The 17,775-nt window shown below is 48.5% G+C and overlaps 1 protein-coding gene across 4 annotated transcripts in view; it reads right to left on the bottom strand.

The window, feature by feature from the left end:
* Positions 1 to 17,775, bottom strand: part of JAKMIP1 (janus kinase and microtubule interacting protein 1) — a 155,876-nt gene that overhangs the window by 121,785 nt on the left and 16,316 nt on the right. Inside the window, exon 1 of one of the 4 annotated variants that reach the window (XM_061420777.1) lies at positions 8,332 to 9,251. The exons of 2 other annotated variants lie outside the window; for them this stretch is intronic. The gene's annotated coding sequence lies outside the window, so the exon portion shown is untranslated. Of the gene's footprint in view, positions 1 to 4,267; positions 4,907 to 8,331; positions 9,252 to 17,775 lie in introns of those variants that run through there. One more of the 4 variants, XM_061420776.1, reaches the window with a different exon arrangement.

Below are 17,775 nucleotides of genomic sequence, written 5' to 3'. Positions count from 1 at the left end.
AGCCAAGTTCCCCCATGATTCTCCTGCTCCTCATGTTTCAGAGCCGCTCCATTTGATTTATCAGTATAAATAATAAATAAATAAAACGCAGCTACTGATCTTGAGGGGCACTCCTAAGTGTCGGGATGCAGTGCAAGCCATTTATAAACATTATTTCTCAGGCAACTCCTTGGAGCAAATAGTTTATTTCCCTCACTTTATAGATGAAGGCAGAGCTCAGGAAGGTTAACTAAGTTCCAGGAGGTCACACAGCCCAGTGGGGAGCAGCAGAAGCGGAATCTCTTCAGAGTCTCTTTGAGCACAAGGCGCTTCACCTCGCCAAGGGCAGGAATTAGAGGCTTGGAGCACGAGGCCGGTCCTCAGGACCTACGGCCAGCAGCACAGGAGCCTCAAGGGGCCAGGCACAAGCTCTCAGTCCAGGGCAACTGTTCCTAGCCCTGCTGACCACTGGAAAAGCCCAGAGAATTGATTATTCATACCCGTGCCCAGCTCCACCTGGCCACTGAATCAGAACTCTCCAGGGGCCGAGATGGTATCATATTCTCAACTACCCGGGCAACTAGGGTTAAAAAAAAAATTGGCTCCAGCAGCGGTTCTCAACCTTGGCTGAAAATTCCTGATGCCCAGGCCCTGCTCCATCTCAGTGACTCAGCATCCTGGAGTGGGTACAGGTCTCAGTGGTTGTTTAAGGTCCTCAGGTGATTCTAACGTGCAGCCAAAGCTGTAGCCGCTGGTTTCGGGCCTTGCTTGTTCCAGGTGTGGCCTCCAGGTCTGGAGCACTGGCACAGCCAGGGAGCTTGTTAGAAATGCAAGATTTCAGGCCCAACCCAGATCTGCTGAATCGGAAATGTGGGGGTGAGTTCAGCCAGTCCTTCAGGTGCCGCTGATGCAAGTTCAAGGATGAGAATCTCTTGCAACTCAAAAGTGGGTCCACAGACCAGTAGCGTCAGCATCCCCAGGATTGCATGAGAGATACAGGGTCTCAGGCCCCATCCCCCGACCCACTGACTCAGAACCTGCATTTTAACTAGATGCCCAGGTGAGTCAAGCACACAGTGAAGACAGGATATGCCCTTCTTCCCCTTTCCCTGCTCCCTTCTGCTCTGGATTAGCTCTCATCTCACCAGGAAGGAGGCCACGGTCCTGATGCTCTGGTGCACACAGGCCACTGGAAGGAACAAGGCTAGAGACACGCAAGCCTGGGTTACACGCTGACTGACTCAGCAACTGAGAGCAGGCCCGGGTGGCAGCTTAATGCAGTGCTTCTCAAACTTTAATGCGCTTGAGAACGACAAGCTCCTTGAATGTCCCTTAGCTGGCCCATCCCCAGTAATGCTGATCAAATGGGTTGGGCCCATGAGTCAGCATTTCCACAGGTGATGTCATGCCGGAGGTCCCAGGATCACACTTAGCTAACCCTGATTTAGTGTGGATGGAGGAGGCTGGTAGGCTACAGTCCAGGGGGTCACAAAGAGTCAGACACAACTGAGCGACTTCACTTTCTTTCTTTCTTTCTTTTCTGCAGCCAATCTATCAGGGTTCGAATCCAACTTTAGCATGCACTGACTGCAGCCCTGTGTCCCACCTGGCTAAGGAGCCTAGCGGTGATTCCAACTTCATAACTTGTTATGAAGAGGCAGTAGACTGACAACTAAAGTGCTTACGTGAGTACAAGTGGACCCATAGTTTTAAGTTTTACTACACACACAGGGATTCTCTAGTAGCTCAGCTGGTGAAGAATCTGCCTGCAATATGGGAGACCTGGGTTCGATTCCTGGGTCAGGAAGATCCCCTGGAGAAGGGAACAGCTACCCACTTCAATATTCTGGCCAGGAGAATTTCATGGACCATCTAATATAGTCCATGGGTCGCAAAGAGTCAGACACGACTGAGCGACTTTCACTTTCACACTACCATCAAAACCACAGCCACCACCATCCCTACCATCGGCACTTCCCACCACCAGCCCTACTATATCACCCACACCACCACCATCCTCACAACCATCATCAATACCATCACCATCACCATCGTCTCCACCACCAAGACAATATTACCATCACGTGCAACACCACCGCCTCTCTCACCACCACCATCACCACCATCACGTGTAAATCCTGTGCTGCTCCAGCCCTGGCCTGGGCTTCTTCCTCACCCCAAAGACCCCCAGGGGGCCAGCCTGTACTGGGCCTGGGGAAAAAGAGGGGACCCAGCCCCGGCCCCACCCTTGGTCACTCATGACCCATTCCACAAGCCTGTCCCACACAGGGCATTAATGTGAGGACAGCCAGGGTGCATGGGAGCCTCAGGGTGGCCTTGGCCATGTTCTCCAAAGTGACTTTCTGTCCCCGGATGCCCGGGGCCCTGGGACTCTCTTCCTCAGGGCTAGAAGGAATGTGTGAAGGAGGAGGCGTCTCTTCCCTTATCAGTAACCAATACCCATCACCACACCCACCCTCACACCACTACCACCAATACCAGCACCATCACCAATATCATCACCATCACCACTCTCCCCAGTACCCCACCACCCCACCACTCCATCAGCATCATTTCCACCATCACTACCATCACCACCGCCACCAAATTATCATGATCACCAACACCCATCACCAAAACTACCCTCAAACCACCACCAATACCATCACCACTGCCAGCACCAAAGTCACTTTCACCGCCACCTCCATCATCAGCATCACCATAATTACCACCAGCTCCATCACCCACACCACCACCACCCTTCTTACCACAACACCATCACCATCACCACCCTCCCCACCACCCTCCCAGCACCACCACCATGACCCCCACCACTGGGTATTCACAATACAGCCCCAGTCATCAAAGACTGTTAGCCTAGGTGGACAGGCAGACAAGAGACTGGGAGAGAGAGAGAATACAGAACCTCCTGTCGTGTAGACCAGCGGCCCCCAACCATTTTGGCACCAGGGAGTGGTTTCATGGAAGACAATTTTCCCATGGACCTGCAGGGGGATGGCCTGGGATGATCCGAGCACACTGCATGTACTGTGCACTCTATCTCTATCATTATTACCTCAGCTCCACCTCAGATCACCAGGTGTTAGATCCTGGGGGCGGGGGACCCCTGCTTGGTTAGACCAATTCAGTTCAGCGTTTGTTCAGAGACAAATGCCAAGGAAATGAATGCAAAATAGTGATGGGTGTGGGAAGGTGGAAGAGGGATCTTTACATGTCCTGCATGTTGGTGGTCCAATCTCAGAAACCACCTAGACCAGGTGAGACTAGGGCTGTGCTTCTTTCATCTCCAGATGTCAACTCCGGGTACAGGGCCTGGCCATGGAATCAGGAATGAGTCCACAGACTTGACTTTTCAAAGTCACTTTCCTACTCAGTTTATGCTTCCATTAAATAGGGAAAATGCTAATTTCAAAGTTGCTGAAGTATATATTCTTACAGAGCTATGAAGATATCTAATAGTTAAGCATTACTGATATTCATCATTAATAACTGAAACTAACAGAAAAGCTGAACTTCTCACTTCTCCACAGGCTCCTCAATTGACGCTGACCACTCTTCCCAGGATACACACCACACCGCTAGAGAATTCTCAGCCCACTCTCTTCCAGTAACGAAAATCCTCTGAAATCTCAGTCCAATGTTCTAGTATCTACAGTCCTGCCTTCAGGCGAGTTGTGACCCCCTCAGCCTGAACCGGCAGGCGAGCTCAGGACAGCTGCCCAGAGCAAGTGATGCTCCTGTCTACACTCCCCAGCACACTAGCTGAGATGCCAGCCCCTCAGCTTTACATCCTGCTGATCTTTCAACTTCCTCCAGCTGGCTATGCCCTGGTCCCTTGGCACCAACCGAGCAATCTGCAGACAAGATTAATAAATCCCAGCTGCAGAAAGCAGTGCCTCTAATGAGGACGGAGCCAGGACAGGACAAGATAACGAGACCCAGGCCAGTCCCATGTCTAAATCCTGTGCTTCTCCAGCCTTAGCCTGGACTTCTTCCTTGCACCCAAGACCACCAGCGGGCCAGCCTGTACTGGGCCTGGGGGAAAAGAGAGAACCCAGCCCCGGCCCCACCCTTGGTCATTCATGACCCATTCCACCAGCTTGGCCCACACAGGGCATTATTGTTAGGACAGCCAGCCAGGGCACGGGAGCCTCAGGGTGGCAGTGGCCATGTTCCCCAAACTGACTTTCTATCCCAGATGCCCAGGGCCTTAGAACTCTCTTCTTCAGGGCTAGAAGGAATGTTTGAAAGAGGAGGCATCTCTTACCTGCAAGGTTCTGCTCAGGCAACATCCTTGCCCAGGATGTTGGCCCTGCCCATCTGTTCACTCCACAAACACTGACTGTACATCTCCTGGGCTCCCGGCTTGAGTACAGACGATGAAATGGGAACAGCTGCTGCCCCTGCATTACCCACGATCTGGCAGGGGTGGTGGCTTATAATCAGATGACTGCAATGAAATAAGGTCAGTGCTCAGAGCCTGGAGGGCTTCCTGGAGAAGGGAGCCCTTAAGTCATGTCTTCATGGAGAGGTAGGGATCCCAGATTAGCAAAGGATAAAAAAAACAAAGACACCAAGCCCTACTATGCGTGTGTGAATTTCTATATGTTCCCACAAGCATGGAGAGAATGTAGTTCTTTCTTTATTCTCCTCTTGGTTTGAATAGTTACAATAAAAATAGGATTTTAGTAATTTTAGAAGGCAACACAATAAACATGTAAAGCAAGAAGAGAAATGAAAAATTTAAGGAAAGTTGACCCAAAAGGAAAGATTCTGAAAATGAAATGATTTCTCTAAAGAAGGTAGAATGAATTCTGTCAAAAGTCTGTGTCTCTGATTCAAGACTGGTCCCCAGGAGGCTGATCAGAATGGAACTGTGGAGTGAGTAGTTCTCTCCACCTAGAGGTGATGGAGATGCCGAAGAGGCCAGAGACCCAAGGGTGGATGGTGAACAGAGCCGAGCCTCACCAAGCCTCTCCTGCTAGGAGTACAAATTGAAAAGTACAAACTTTTCAATTTGCAAAGTTTCAAAACTGCAGAAAAGTCCCAAGAATAGTATAGTGAACTCTCCACATCTTCCTTAGACTCACCAATAGTTCACAGTTTCCCTCTGCTACTTTATCGATGTTTCTATACATCGATAGAATCTATACAATCTATAGATCTATAGCGATAGAATTGATACATCTATAAAAGTCTATTTTTATGAACCACTTGAAAATAAATTGCAGACACCACAACAGCTCACCCTCAGTGCTGTGGCTTTCATCTCTTAACATCAAAGACATGATGAGATCACAACACAATTATCAAAACCAGGAGATTTTACCACTGATACGTTTCCCACTCCAATGTATGTCACCAATTGTTGCAGTGATGTCCTACTTAGCAAAATGACTCTTTTTCTTGACCCAGCACTTTAATTAAAGAGCAGTTGTATGCAGGGTGAGGTCATGTCTCTGTCAGAGGTACTCCAAACCACAAACTTACCCAAATAATCAAGTGGAAAAGTAAAACATAAAGACAATCAGAATAATATGCCTCATTAGAATAATCTTTGACAAGTAGTAGGACAGGGCAGCTGGAAAGGGTTCTAGGCACCATGATCGAGGATGATGAACCCTCAGGTGATACCAGCCTTGGTCTTCGGCTCTGTGTCTAAGAAAAACACAAACCACATGCCCGCGGGCATGACAGTGGGGTCCTTCTGTCCTTGGGAGCTGGCAGCCTGGGTCAGGTGGGCCACAGCGCATAAGAGCAGGGGATCTGGGCTCCCACCTCGCAACTGCTGAGTCTACCTGGAGAAGTCACATAGACACTGTGGGCCTCGGTTTCCCCATCTGTAGGGGTGGAGTCTGGCCACTTCCTCACCCTCTGCCCCCTCATTCATGGCCACCCTGAGCCCTGCTGAGTTCTAATCCAGGGTCCCTGATCTGGGTGTCTACCACTACATTTCTGAGAATCTGAAACAGTAAAATATATTCACAGACTGTCGCTGGTGCCTCACTGCCCTCAGGGTGCAAACCAAACTCCTTGGCTTGGATAAAGCCCTTCCTCATCTGTCCCCTCCTCCTCCTTCCCATGAATCCCCTGAGACTCTCCTCACCAGTATCCCAACCAATGTCAGAAAGCAGCAGCCCTAACCAGCAGTGGTGTTTTCTCCAGAGCATTGATTGCTAAAGCCATGGAGGCCCAGAGAGGTTGAGGAACCGGCCCAAGTCCAGCAGCTCAGGAGTAACAGAACTGAGGCACCAAGAAATACGCTCCAAACCAGAGCCCTTCAGCCCACATGAGAAGCAAAGTGTTTCATTGACACAGGTCTCGATCTGCATGCTGCCTCTGGACAATGCTGGAAAAGATACTACAACAGTGGTTCAGAAGGTGCTGGGAATAAAGATGAAAGCTGGTGGCTTTTTCTTTATGAAATGCTTTCTTACTTCTGTATAGCTTTAAATTTCACAGTGGAACAATAATAGTAACTAAAATTCCACAAGCACTAAGTGATGAAGAGTCCCACAAACATCTCACTATCACTACATCACTGATACACTATGCACAGGAAACAGAACTGGTGGCCTGATTTCAACTGGGAGCTCATCCCAGCATGGCGGGCATCGGCAGGATTTCCCACTCAGCTCTGCCCAGGCAGGTGGATGCTGCCTTAGACCAGGACCCTGCCCACAACTGGAGCATGCCTACCAATCCTGGACTCTCTCTGCACCTGGAAAAGATTTCCGATTTTTTTCCTTCCAATTGAAGTAACAGATGCCTTATGTGTGTGTGTGTGCTCAGTTGCGTCTGACTCCTTGTGACCCCATGAACTCTAGCCCCCCAGGCTCCTGTGTCCATGGAATTTTCCAGGAAAGAATATTTCAGTGGGTTGTCATTTCCTACTCCAGGGGATCTTCCCAACCCAGGAATCAAACCCACATCTCTTGTGTCTCCTGTATTGGCAGGTGGATTCTTTATCACTGTGTCTCCTGGGAAGCCCCAATAGATGACTCATGGCTCCCTTTAAAGAGCTTAAGAGACTAACTCTATATTTATTTAATGATTATTTTTAATTCTGTCAAGACCCATTATCCTCTCTGAACCCCAGGTTCTTCATCTGTATAAGAAATAGGAACACTGGCATCCAAAGGGCTATAAGTGAAACTCCTAATAGCAGAGGATGTGTTCTGCTCAGTAGATACAGTGACAGACAGCATCATTACCACTTCCTGACAATCTACTCAGTGTCAGATACCAGGTACTAAAGCTACATAGATGAAGAAGGCACAGTGCTACCCTGGAGTGATTAGAGGCCTAATGTTGGGGGGTAGGAGGCGGGGGGAGGACAATAAATTCCTAAAGGGCTAGTACTTGACCCTGAGCACAGCAGGAAGCCACTGGAGAGGTTTATGGCCAGGACAAGGTCAAACACCCATGCATTTCTGACTGCTTGCTCAGGGTCAACACGGAGGGCTGCCTGGAGGGGGCCCCCAGGGGCAGAGACAGCGTCCTGAGGCTGTGTGTCTCTCCCTGATAGGGGATGAAGGAGCCTGAGGTGACATTATGGATGTGAATAGTTCAAGAGGCAAAACCATAGGAGTATAGTCCAAGTGAATGACGACAAAGAATTTCTAAAGCTTGAATTGAGCTGTATTTCACATTTTGAAAAGTGAAAAGAAAAGTGAAAGTTGCTCAGTTGTGTCTAACTCTTTGCAACCAACCGACCCCATGGACTGTAGCCCACCAGGCTCCTCTGTCCATGAGATTCTCTAGGCAAGAACACTGGAGTACGTTGCCATTCCCTTCTCCAGGGTATCTTCCTGACCCAGGAATCAAACCTGGGTCACCAGCACTGCAGGCAGATTCTATACCATCTGAGCCACCAAGGAAGCCCTGTATTTTACATTTTAATCTAATTTTAAATCTCTTCAAACATTTACCAAGCTCCTTATCACTCCTACCCCAGGCTTATCACTCCTACCCCAGGGCTACTTTTCTACAGAAATGGGAAGCAGCACAGTTTCAAGAAAACCAAGAGGATTGGGGCAGGGGTAGGGGGTGGCAGGTGGGGGTCGGGGGTGGGGAGGTTAGGGGATTAGGTGAGATAACACTTCCCTGTTAAAAAATACGGAAATGGAGGTTCTCTGAGTCAAAGGACTGGCACTGAACATGCAGGAAGACTGGGATCTGAACACAGATCTGTCAGGCCCCAGGGCTTACTCCATAATATCATCCAGTGGGTGACTCTCCTAGCATCACTGACAGCCTGGGTGGCCAACAAGAGTTAGAGTCTTCCAAAATGGCGGACACAGTCTTGTTGTCATGAACAGGGACACCTACCTGGACACCCACTGTCATCCAGCAATCAGGAACGGAGTTCAGGAAGGGAGGCTGTGTTGGCAGTCAGACATCAGTCTTCCTCAAGAGAAAAATATTTAGCAAACACTTATGTAGAGAAGGAGTGAGCCCCACACTCGGACGGGATGTTGAGAAAGGCCACCTGGTCCTTCTTCCCCATTGTACTGATGGGGCATGGAGCCCAGAGAGGGTGTGTCTAATGCAAACATACACAAGGAGGCGGGATTTGAACCCAATCCTCTGGTCTCCTTACCCTGGCCTCATGCTTAACCAAGTAAAGGTGTATAAGCAACATTACTGCCTGCTTCAGCAAGTCCTCCATGACTGCCAATGCTCCTGCCCCTGAAAACCTGGGCCTCCCTAAAAAACCCTGGACTTCCCTGTCAGACCCCAGGTTGAATCCTGGCTCCATTTCTTACAGCCTGTAGGACCAACATCAAGTCCTGTTACCTGAGCCAGAGAAAATTCTGTCTCCGGAGAATGCTCCATGGATTACGAGAATTTAGGCCACCCCTGTAGGGTCTGCTAAGAAAAGCAGCCCCTTCCATGGATGGACCCAGAGAGCAGTCAAACAATAACGGCTGCCTTTCCCTGAATGTCAATGCGAAGCCCACTGCTCTCCTCCAATGCCACTACCTACATCAGAGCCACCATCTTATTTTCTCATTGGCTTGGGAAGCACTCGGCTCTGTCCTAACTGAGTGACTCGCATGCTGCAGGTCATCCCTCTGTCTAGACTCCTCTGTTCCGCCCCTTTCAAGCCTCCTCAACTCCAAAAGCAAATATGTGCACTAAAGCACTGAAGTTACCCCAAACACCTCAACTCCGACTCACGTCTCCCCAACTTCCAGCCAGTCAGGAATCACTTCCTGCCACTGACTTTTAAAGTTGAGCCTGACTCCTCCCCTTCCGCTTCCATCACCACCCCGCCTCCTTGGCCACGCCCACCACCTGCTTCCTGTCCCTGTTCCAAAGGAACAATATGATGGGGAAATCTTCAGCAGGGATTTCTGCACTTAAAAAGAAGGGCAGGCTACAAAGTTGGTGCAGTATGAACTCCAGTAAAATATAAAGCTAGCACATGTGTTGAGAGGACAAAAAAAAAAAAAAATATATATATATATATATATATATATATATATAAATAAAGATTAGAGGTGCTTTTCAAATTCTTTTTCCCCCAGGAAATGAAATCTTGTTGTGCAGTCCACATGAATCTGCTCTTGGAAGGACCCACTGCCAAACCTCAGCCTGTTATAATCCCCTTGCTGAGCCCACCCAGAAAGGTGCAGCATGGGTGGAGAGAAGACAAAGCTCTCCTGCTTAGGGTCCACCGTTCACTAACTCTGACTGTTAAAGACTTATGTAACCTCCTGCAGCACCTGTTTCTTCCTACCTTCTCTGAATGGTGGTTCAGAGACCCAGAGAGGAGCATAAAGCATCCATCCAGGGGTTACTCAATAAATATCACAGTGAAAAGGCAGACTGGATGGATCGGGACAAGATAGTCCAGACCAAGTCCGGGGTGGCTGGCTTGGAGACCTCATCCCATCTACCACCACCTGCCTCCTCCACCTTCCAGAAACCCGCAGGTGCCATCAACAGGACAATGCTGCAAAGCCACAAACCCACAGGAAACCAGGCCTCTTGCCCCACACACAGCTACCTCCTCTGGAAAAGGTGACCCTACCCATCCTGCCAGCCAGAGAACAAGAGGCAAGTGGCTGAGGGTGGCCCAGAGTCAGTCTGCATGGGTCTCTTGAGGCCTGACTCCTTTCCCTGAACCCTAAAAGCAGCTGTTAAACCAAGAGCCGCCATATATGAGAGCCTACTCTACGCCAGGCAATGTGTTGGGGATACCCATCTCAATCCATCCTCAAAACCTCCTTGTGAAACAAGTAACAATATTATCCCCATTTGACATATAAGGAAACTGAGGCTCAAAGAGGTGAAGTCGCCTGCCCAAGGTCCACAGCTTGTTTAAGTGGCAAAGCCAGGACTGAACCCAGGTGTATCTGACTCTAAGGCCACTTTTTAGGTGCCTAAAGAATTGTCAGTTTTGTCTTCTTTCCCCAGGACCCAGCACTATGCCAGGCATGTTCTTAGAAGGCATCCAGGAACATTTTTAGGAAGGGAGAGCAAGGCTCCTTCCTGCAAATTGTGCCATCACCTCCAAGAACAAAGAATACTGACAGGATATATCAAACGTCACCAAAGTAATAGCAACGCTTATATAAAACAGTACAACTTTTTCAATCATGAGAAACTTTCAATATCATCAGAAAACCACCTACTTCAGTTCCCTACTAAACATAAACACAATTATTGATAAAATTGCTACTCATATTCAGGACCCACGTAACAAAATTCTCATCAACTAGAGGAATGAGAAATAGGAAAAGAAGTTCATCAAGGCTGTATATTGTCACCCTGTTTATTTAACTTCTATGCAGAGTACATCATGAGCAACGCTGGACTGGAAGAAGCACAAGCTGGAATCATGATTGCCGAGAGAAATATCAATAACCTCAGATATGCAGATGACACCACCCTTATGGCAGAAAGTGAAGAGGAACTAAAAAGCCTCTTGATGAAAGTGAAAGTGGAGAGTGAAAAAGTTGGCTTAAAGCTCAACATTCAGAAAACAAAGATCATGGCATCCGGTCCCACCACTTCATGGGAAATAGATGGGGAAACAGTGGAAACAGTGTCAGACTTTATTTTTCTGGGCTCCAAAATCACTGCAGACGGTGACTGCAGCCATGAAATTAAAAGACGCTTACTCCTTGGAAGGAAAGTTATGACCAACCTAGATAGCATATTGAAAAGCAGAGACATTACTTTGCCAACAAAGGTTCGTCTAGTCAAGCCTATGGTTTTTCCTGTGGTCATGTATGGATGTGAGAGTTGGACTGTGAAGAAGGCTGAGCACCGAAGAATTGATGCTTTTGAACTGTGGTGTTGGAGAAGACTCTTGAGAGTCCCTTGGACTGCAAGGAGATCCAACCAGTCCATTCTGAAGGAGATCAGCCCTGGGATTTCTTTGGAAGGAATGATACTGAAGCTGAAACTCCAGTACTTTGGCCACCTGATGCGAAGAGTTGACTCATTGGAAAAGACTCTGATGCTGGGAGGGATTGGGGGCAGGAGGAGAAGGGGACGACAGAGGATGAGATGGCTGGATGGCATCACTGACTCGATGGACGTGAGTCTGAGTGAACTCCGGGAGTTGGTGATGGACAGGGAGGCCTGGTGTGCTGCAATTCATGGGGTCGCAAAGAGTCGGACACGACTGAGTGACTAATCTGATCTGATCTGATGAGAACATGGTGAAACTTCCTTTAGAACATTCTGTGCATGTGAGGTTTTCCTTTTTCTTTAGCTTTTCACTGTAAAATCTTCCCAGATCCTGAATGAGAGAGAAACTTCGAGGTGGGAAAGAGCAATGGGAACCAATAACTGTGCTGCAAGGGAAATAAAGCATCATGGCAGCACCAACGCTCCTCTCCCATCTAATAGAATTTGATACAATTCAACAAATATGCACCCAGTAGTACTAATCGTAACAGTCGCTGATTATGTAACAGTCTATACTAGAAATTCTTCCAAATGCTCCAAATTCTCTATAATTCCACAACCCCATGACATGGGTATTATTAGTGCCCCGATTTAGTGTTCAGGCAGAAAAGACAGAAGTACTTTGACTGGGTGACATAGCTAGCAAGTAGGTGTGGGAGGCTGTGCCCAAGTGGTCTGGTTCCAATGTCCACATTTTTACCGGCTCTGCTATGTAGCTTCCAGGTGTCAGATATTGTGCTAAGTTGTAAAGATAGAGCCACAGGCAAGCCCAGGCACTGCCTCATCCACAAAAAGTCAAAGAAACTATGTTTATAATAAGAAGCCACAGCCATTCTGCATACCTGGGGATAGATGGGTGCCACTCCTTAGGCAGCAAGAAGGCGTCAGGTCTTTACATCCATAATCCTGGTTCTCACGAGGTCCTGGAGAAGCACAGGTTGTTTTCCTCATTTAATAGGGACACAATTTCAACTGCATGCAAGTAAAGGACTTGCTCAAATCCTCACCTGAATACAGTGTTTGCTCTTTCTGCTGCTATTTCTTGCTGACTCTTCACAAACTCCCTGCACCATTTTGGAATCTCCCCTTTGTTAATGTACAACGGCCCCTTAACAAGTCCCAGAAAAGGCCCCAGCCATCAGGCCATTTCTCTCTCACCTCTCTTGAAATGAGTCACATAATCACACCGCTGAGAAGAAGCAGGGTGACTGGTGACTTTCAAGCTAAGAGCAACTTCTTTTGTGGTTTCCACATCCTTTGTACACCAGCCACTCAATGGGGCTCGATATGCTTAGGGCACTCCTCGCCAGACAACTACAGAGCACCTGCTGTGTGCACAGTTGGAGGAGGGGCACACAGAGCTCATCTACATCCTGGCTTCTCTCAAGAGAATGACTCCAGAGCTGCACAGGGCTGAGCTGAAACAAGCGGGGTGAGACCAGGGGTTTGCTACAGGGCTGGGGTGCCTGGACCAAGAAGAACGTATGGCCAGATTACTCACTGCCAGGTTACTACCATCACAGGGAAGGAAGAGGCTTAAGGATGACGTCTTCTGGTGCAGACATTTGCCCAGTCCCTTGAATGTGATGGCTCAGGGCTGTGTGTCCCAGTGGTGACCCCACCCGCATGAGGAGTTCAGCTGAGTCAGGGAGGCAGGCGAGGAAATGAATGTAACAAGCCCAGGTGATAACTGCAGACCTGGGGCTGTGGCTCCCAGGAGAGTGTGAAGAAAGAGACATCTGACATGGACCCTGGCAGGAGTGAAATGCAGACATGCAGACAAGGCAGCAGGGGTCTAAAGAAGGTTGAATGGCATTGAGGCAGGAAGAGCAGGAGCATGCACTCCATTCATTCATTAATCCATTTGTTTATTCACTCATTCACTCAACATTCCAGTGGCTGCCCATTTCCAGGCCCTGTCCTGGGCACAGAAGCCTCAGACACAAATCCCACCCAGGTCCTGGACTCCCACCAGTGCGGAAGAAAAACTATGAAAGACAATAGCCTCACAGTTTGGCCAAGTTTGGGACAGAAAAATATGCAGGGCCTAGGGAGTCAGGAAGTACCCGAGGATATGAGCCTGAGCCACCTTTAGAGGGGGCAGAAAGGGTGTGCTATGGCAAGAAAACAGATGTACAGAGACAGGAGGAAAAAGGGCAAACTCAAGGAAAACAGATTGTTATGTAAGGCAAGGGGAAGTGTTATGGACTGAATGTTTGTGTCCCCCAGAAATTCATATGTTGAAACCCTAATCCCCAATGTGATGGTATTTGGAGATGAAGCCTTTGGGAAGTGATTAGGCTCACATGACAGGATCAGTGTCCTAATAAGCAGACACACAAGAAAGCTTACTTCCTCTCTCTCTGTCCACTTCACGAATGCACAGTGAGAAGGCGGCCACCTACAAGTCAGAAGAGAACTCTCACCAGAATCAGCCAGCACCTTGATCAGCCCCAGAATTGTGAGAAATAAACTTCTGTTGTTTAAGCTGCCCAGTCAATGGTATTTTTTCTTATAGTAGCCAGAGCAGATGAAGATAAAGGATGAAAGCAAGAGCATCAAGAGATGAGGCCACAGATGTCTTGACAGGGGGTGTGGGCTTCATCCTAGGACACAGGGAGCCCACTGAACAGAGGGGTGACACAGCCAGGTGTATGGTTTCTGAAAGACATCAGCCGTTCTCGGTATGACTGATCATCCTTCCAAACACTCCCAGTAACCCAGTAACCCAAGGTCCGTTTTGAGGAAGAAGTGAGTGGGCAGCATCCTTAGATTATCCTTGGAGAGCACTGGACACTCAAGGTCTGCTCACAGAGACCTGGGAAGTGAGTGTGGTTCTAATGTGGCTCTTCTTCCAGCCTGGGTCAGCTCCATCAATGACAGTCCTGGAGGTGCTTCCTTCCCAGAACATGGTCCTAGGGATGTGAGGACATTTGGAGGCTAAGACGGAACAAACAACCCAATGTGATATACTGAGGAGCAGATGGCAACACAGAGACACAGGTGTCTGCGAAGAGATGGCGGCCAGTACTAATGCTTTTGAACTGTGGTGCTGAAAAAGACTCTTGAGAGTCCCTTGGACTTCAAGGAGATCCAACCAGCCCATCCTAAAGGAAATCAGTCCAGAATATTCATGGGAAGGACTGATGCTGAGGCTGAAGCTCAATACTTTGGCCATCTGATGTGAAGAGCTGACTCACTAGAAAAGACCCTGATGCTGAGAAAGAGTGAGGGCAAGAGGAGAAGGGGGTGACAGAGGATGAGATGGTTGGATGGCATCACCAACTCAATAGACATGAGTTTGAGTAAACTCCAGGACCTGGTGATGGACAGGGAGGCCTGGCGTGCTGCAGTCCACAGGGACAAAGAATTGGACAGGACTGAGTGACTGAACAACAACAACAAGCACCTAAGACAGCAGACCATCAGGACTGAGGGGCACTGGGAGAGGGCGACCAGGCCTGGGTTCCAAACCACATTCCATGGAGCCCTGGTCCTCCCTGAAGGTGCTTAGGGATCTTAAAGATCAGGGTGTTGGAGCAACAATGTTTGATTCTATTTTTCTTTTCTGGTGCAATTAATTTTAAACTACAGACAGAGCATACAAACTCAAATGAGATGCACACCAAAAGACTCCAGCGCATGGACCTGGCTACTAGGTGAACGCTCAGCTTTGTGCATTTCTTGGGGTTGAGACTTTCCTATCATGTCCAGGAAAATGGATCCCCAAAAGGCAAGACAAGTTGTTGACAAAAACCTACCATTTGCAAATGTGGTGGGTAAAAGATTCTCAAACCAGAATAGTTTCACACCCACAATAAAGCCCAAGTAACACTCCAAACTTAATTTTGAAAGTTGTATTCATCAGACCAACCTCACTGTTCTCACGGGCTGACTCATAACTTGAAACGCTGTAAGTTTAAAATCATAAAATAAATGTGATGGTAAATTAGTTCCTCCCTGTTTTGTATATTGGGGGAGGAGATCAGCTGTTAAAACAATTTAAAAAAAAAAAAAAAACCCGCTTCATTATTACAGATGGGGAAACAGACCCAGACAGAGGGAAGGGTATTGTGTCATTCTACTATTATCTTTGATTATCACCCTTGCTCAATGGGCTTCAGGAGAGCAGAAAGCAAGTGTCCAGCACACAGCAGGCACTCCACAAACTGTGTAGAGGAAGGACCCCTGCAGAGCATTACAGGCAGGGGGTGGGCAGAACTCAAACCCAAGCCTGTGACTCCTGGCTCAGGGTTGGTTTCACACTCCGCTGCCTTCACTCCTTTCCTAGAAATGATGAAGCAGTCCACGCCCAGCACCCTGAGGGACAGAGTATAGAGTAACAGGGCCAGGCCTCCTTCTGCAGGAAGCCACTGACAGCTGACACACCCTTCACTCTGAGCACCAATTTGAAATGTGTGCTTGCTTAGGTGGTTTGTTATTATTCAGTCGCCAAGTCACCTCTGAACAGACTGCAGCACACCAGGCTTCCCTGTCCTCCACTATCTCTCAGAGTTTTCTCAAACTCACGTGCACTGAGACTGTGATGCCATCCAACCATCTCATCCTGTCACCCCCTTCTCCTCCTGCCATCAATCTTTCTCAGCATCAGAGTCTTTACCAATGAGTCGGCTCTTCCCATCAGGTAAAGTATTGGAACTTTAGCTTCAGCATCAATCCTTCCAATGAGTATTCAGGGTTGATTTCCTTTAGGATAGCTTCCCTAGTAGCTCAGTTAGTAAAGAATTGGCCTGCAATGCAGGAGACCTCAGTTTGATTCCTGGGTTGGCAAGATCCCCGGAGAAGGGATAAGCTACCCACTCCAGTATTCTTGGGCTTCCCTTGTGGCTAAGCTGGTAAAGAATCCGCCTGCAGTGTGGGAGACCTGGGTGCGATCACTGGGTTGGGAAGATTCCCTGGAGAAGGGAAAGGCTACCCACTCCAGTATTCTGGCCTAGAGAATTCCATGGACTGTATAGTCCATGGGGTCGCAAGAGATGGACACAACTGAGCAACTTTCATTTCATTTCCTTTAGGATTGACTGGCTTGACCTCCTTGCAGTCCAAGGGACTCTCAAGAGTCTTCTCCAGCACCACAGTTCAAAAGCATCAATTCTTCAGCACTCAACCTTCTTTATGGTCCAACTCTCACATCTGTACATGTTTGGGTGGAGAACTACCCTTTACATGCTATGAATTAAGGTCCCCTAGTCTTACCTACTGGAGAAGGCAATGGCACCCCACTCCAGTACTCTTGCCTGGAAAATCCCATGGATGGAGGAGCCTGGTGGGCTGCAGTCCATGGGGTCGCTAAGAGTCAGACACGACTGAGCGACTTCACTTTCACCTTTCACTTTCATGCATTGGAGAAGGAAATGGCAACCCACTCCAGTGTTCTTGCCTGGAGAATCCCAAGGATGGCTGAGCCTGGCGGGCTGCCGTCTATGGGGTCGCACAGAGTCGGACACAACTGAAGCGACTTAGCAGCAGCAGCAGCAGCAGTCTTACCTACAGATCCAGCAAGATGGTAAATGTGATTCACCCTTATTGGAGGGAATCAACCAGTTGCCAGCTATTTTAGAAACAACCCGACTGTGTAACTACAAGAGAAGTGGGGGACCAGTTCTGCCTACTCTGATTCTGAAACTGGAGGGAGGGCAGGTATCAGAACTCCCCAGACAGATTTAGTTAAAACCCAGACTTCTGACTTTTAACCCAGTGTTCTGATCCAGCAGCTCAGGGTGGGGCCTGAGACAGCGCATTTCTGAAATGTTCCCAAGCAAGGATGCTACTGCTGGTCCAGGACCCTCCTTGAAGAACCACTGCTGTAATCTATTCATTACAAAATCTCCTTAGTGTGACTCATTAAGGCAGGTCATGGAAGCCTGGACAGGTAGGTCCTCCTAAGACGGGGAGGGTGGAGAAGGCAGAGGACTAGGCGTTCTAGGAAGTGAGCAGTGTGAGCAAACACACTGGAAACGGCGGGTAAGGAAGTCAGTAGTTCACTGTGGTCCAAGGGGTAACGAGGAGCAATGGAGGATGAGAAGGGAGAAAAAAGCAGGGGCTGGAGATGACAGCCTGACAAGGGTGAAACTGAGCATCAGCTGTGGACCAGGCCCTGTGTTTGCTGCTATTGATTTCCAATTTCATTGCACTGTGGTCAGGGAACACACTTTGTATTATACCTATCCTTTGAAGTCTATTGAGTTATTTGACAGCAAAGCACATGGTCTATCCTGGAGATTGATCCATGGGCACTTGAGAAGTATATTCTTGGTGAAGAACTGGAGAAAAGGGCAACCGTGTGCACTCTTGGTGGGAATGTAAATTGGTGTAGCCACTATGGAC

The sequence above is a fragment of the Bos javanicus genome, chromosome 6 (genome assembly GCF_032452875.1).
Source record: "Bos javanicus breed banteng chromosome 6, ARS-OSU_banteng_1.0, whole genome shotgun sequence".
Lineage (NCBI taxonomy): Eukaryota > Metazoa > Chordata > Mammalia > Artiodactyla > Bovidae > Bos > Bos javanicus.
This window is presented reverse-complemented; position numbering and strand designations above follow the sequence as displayed.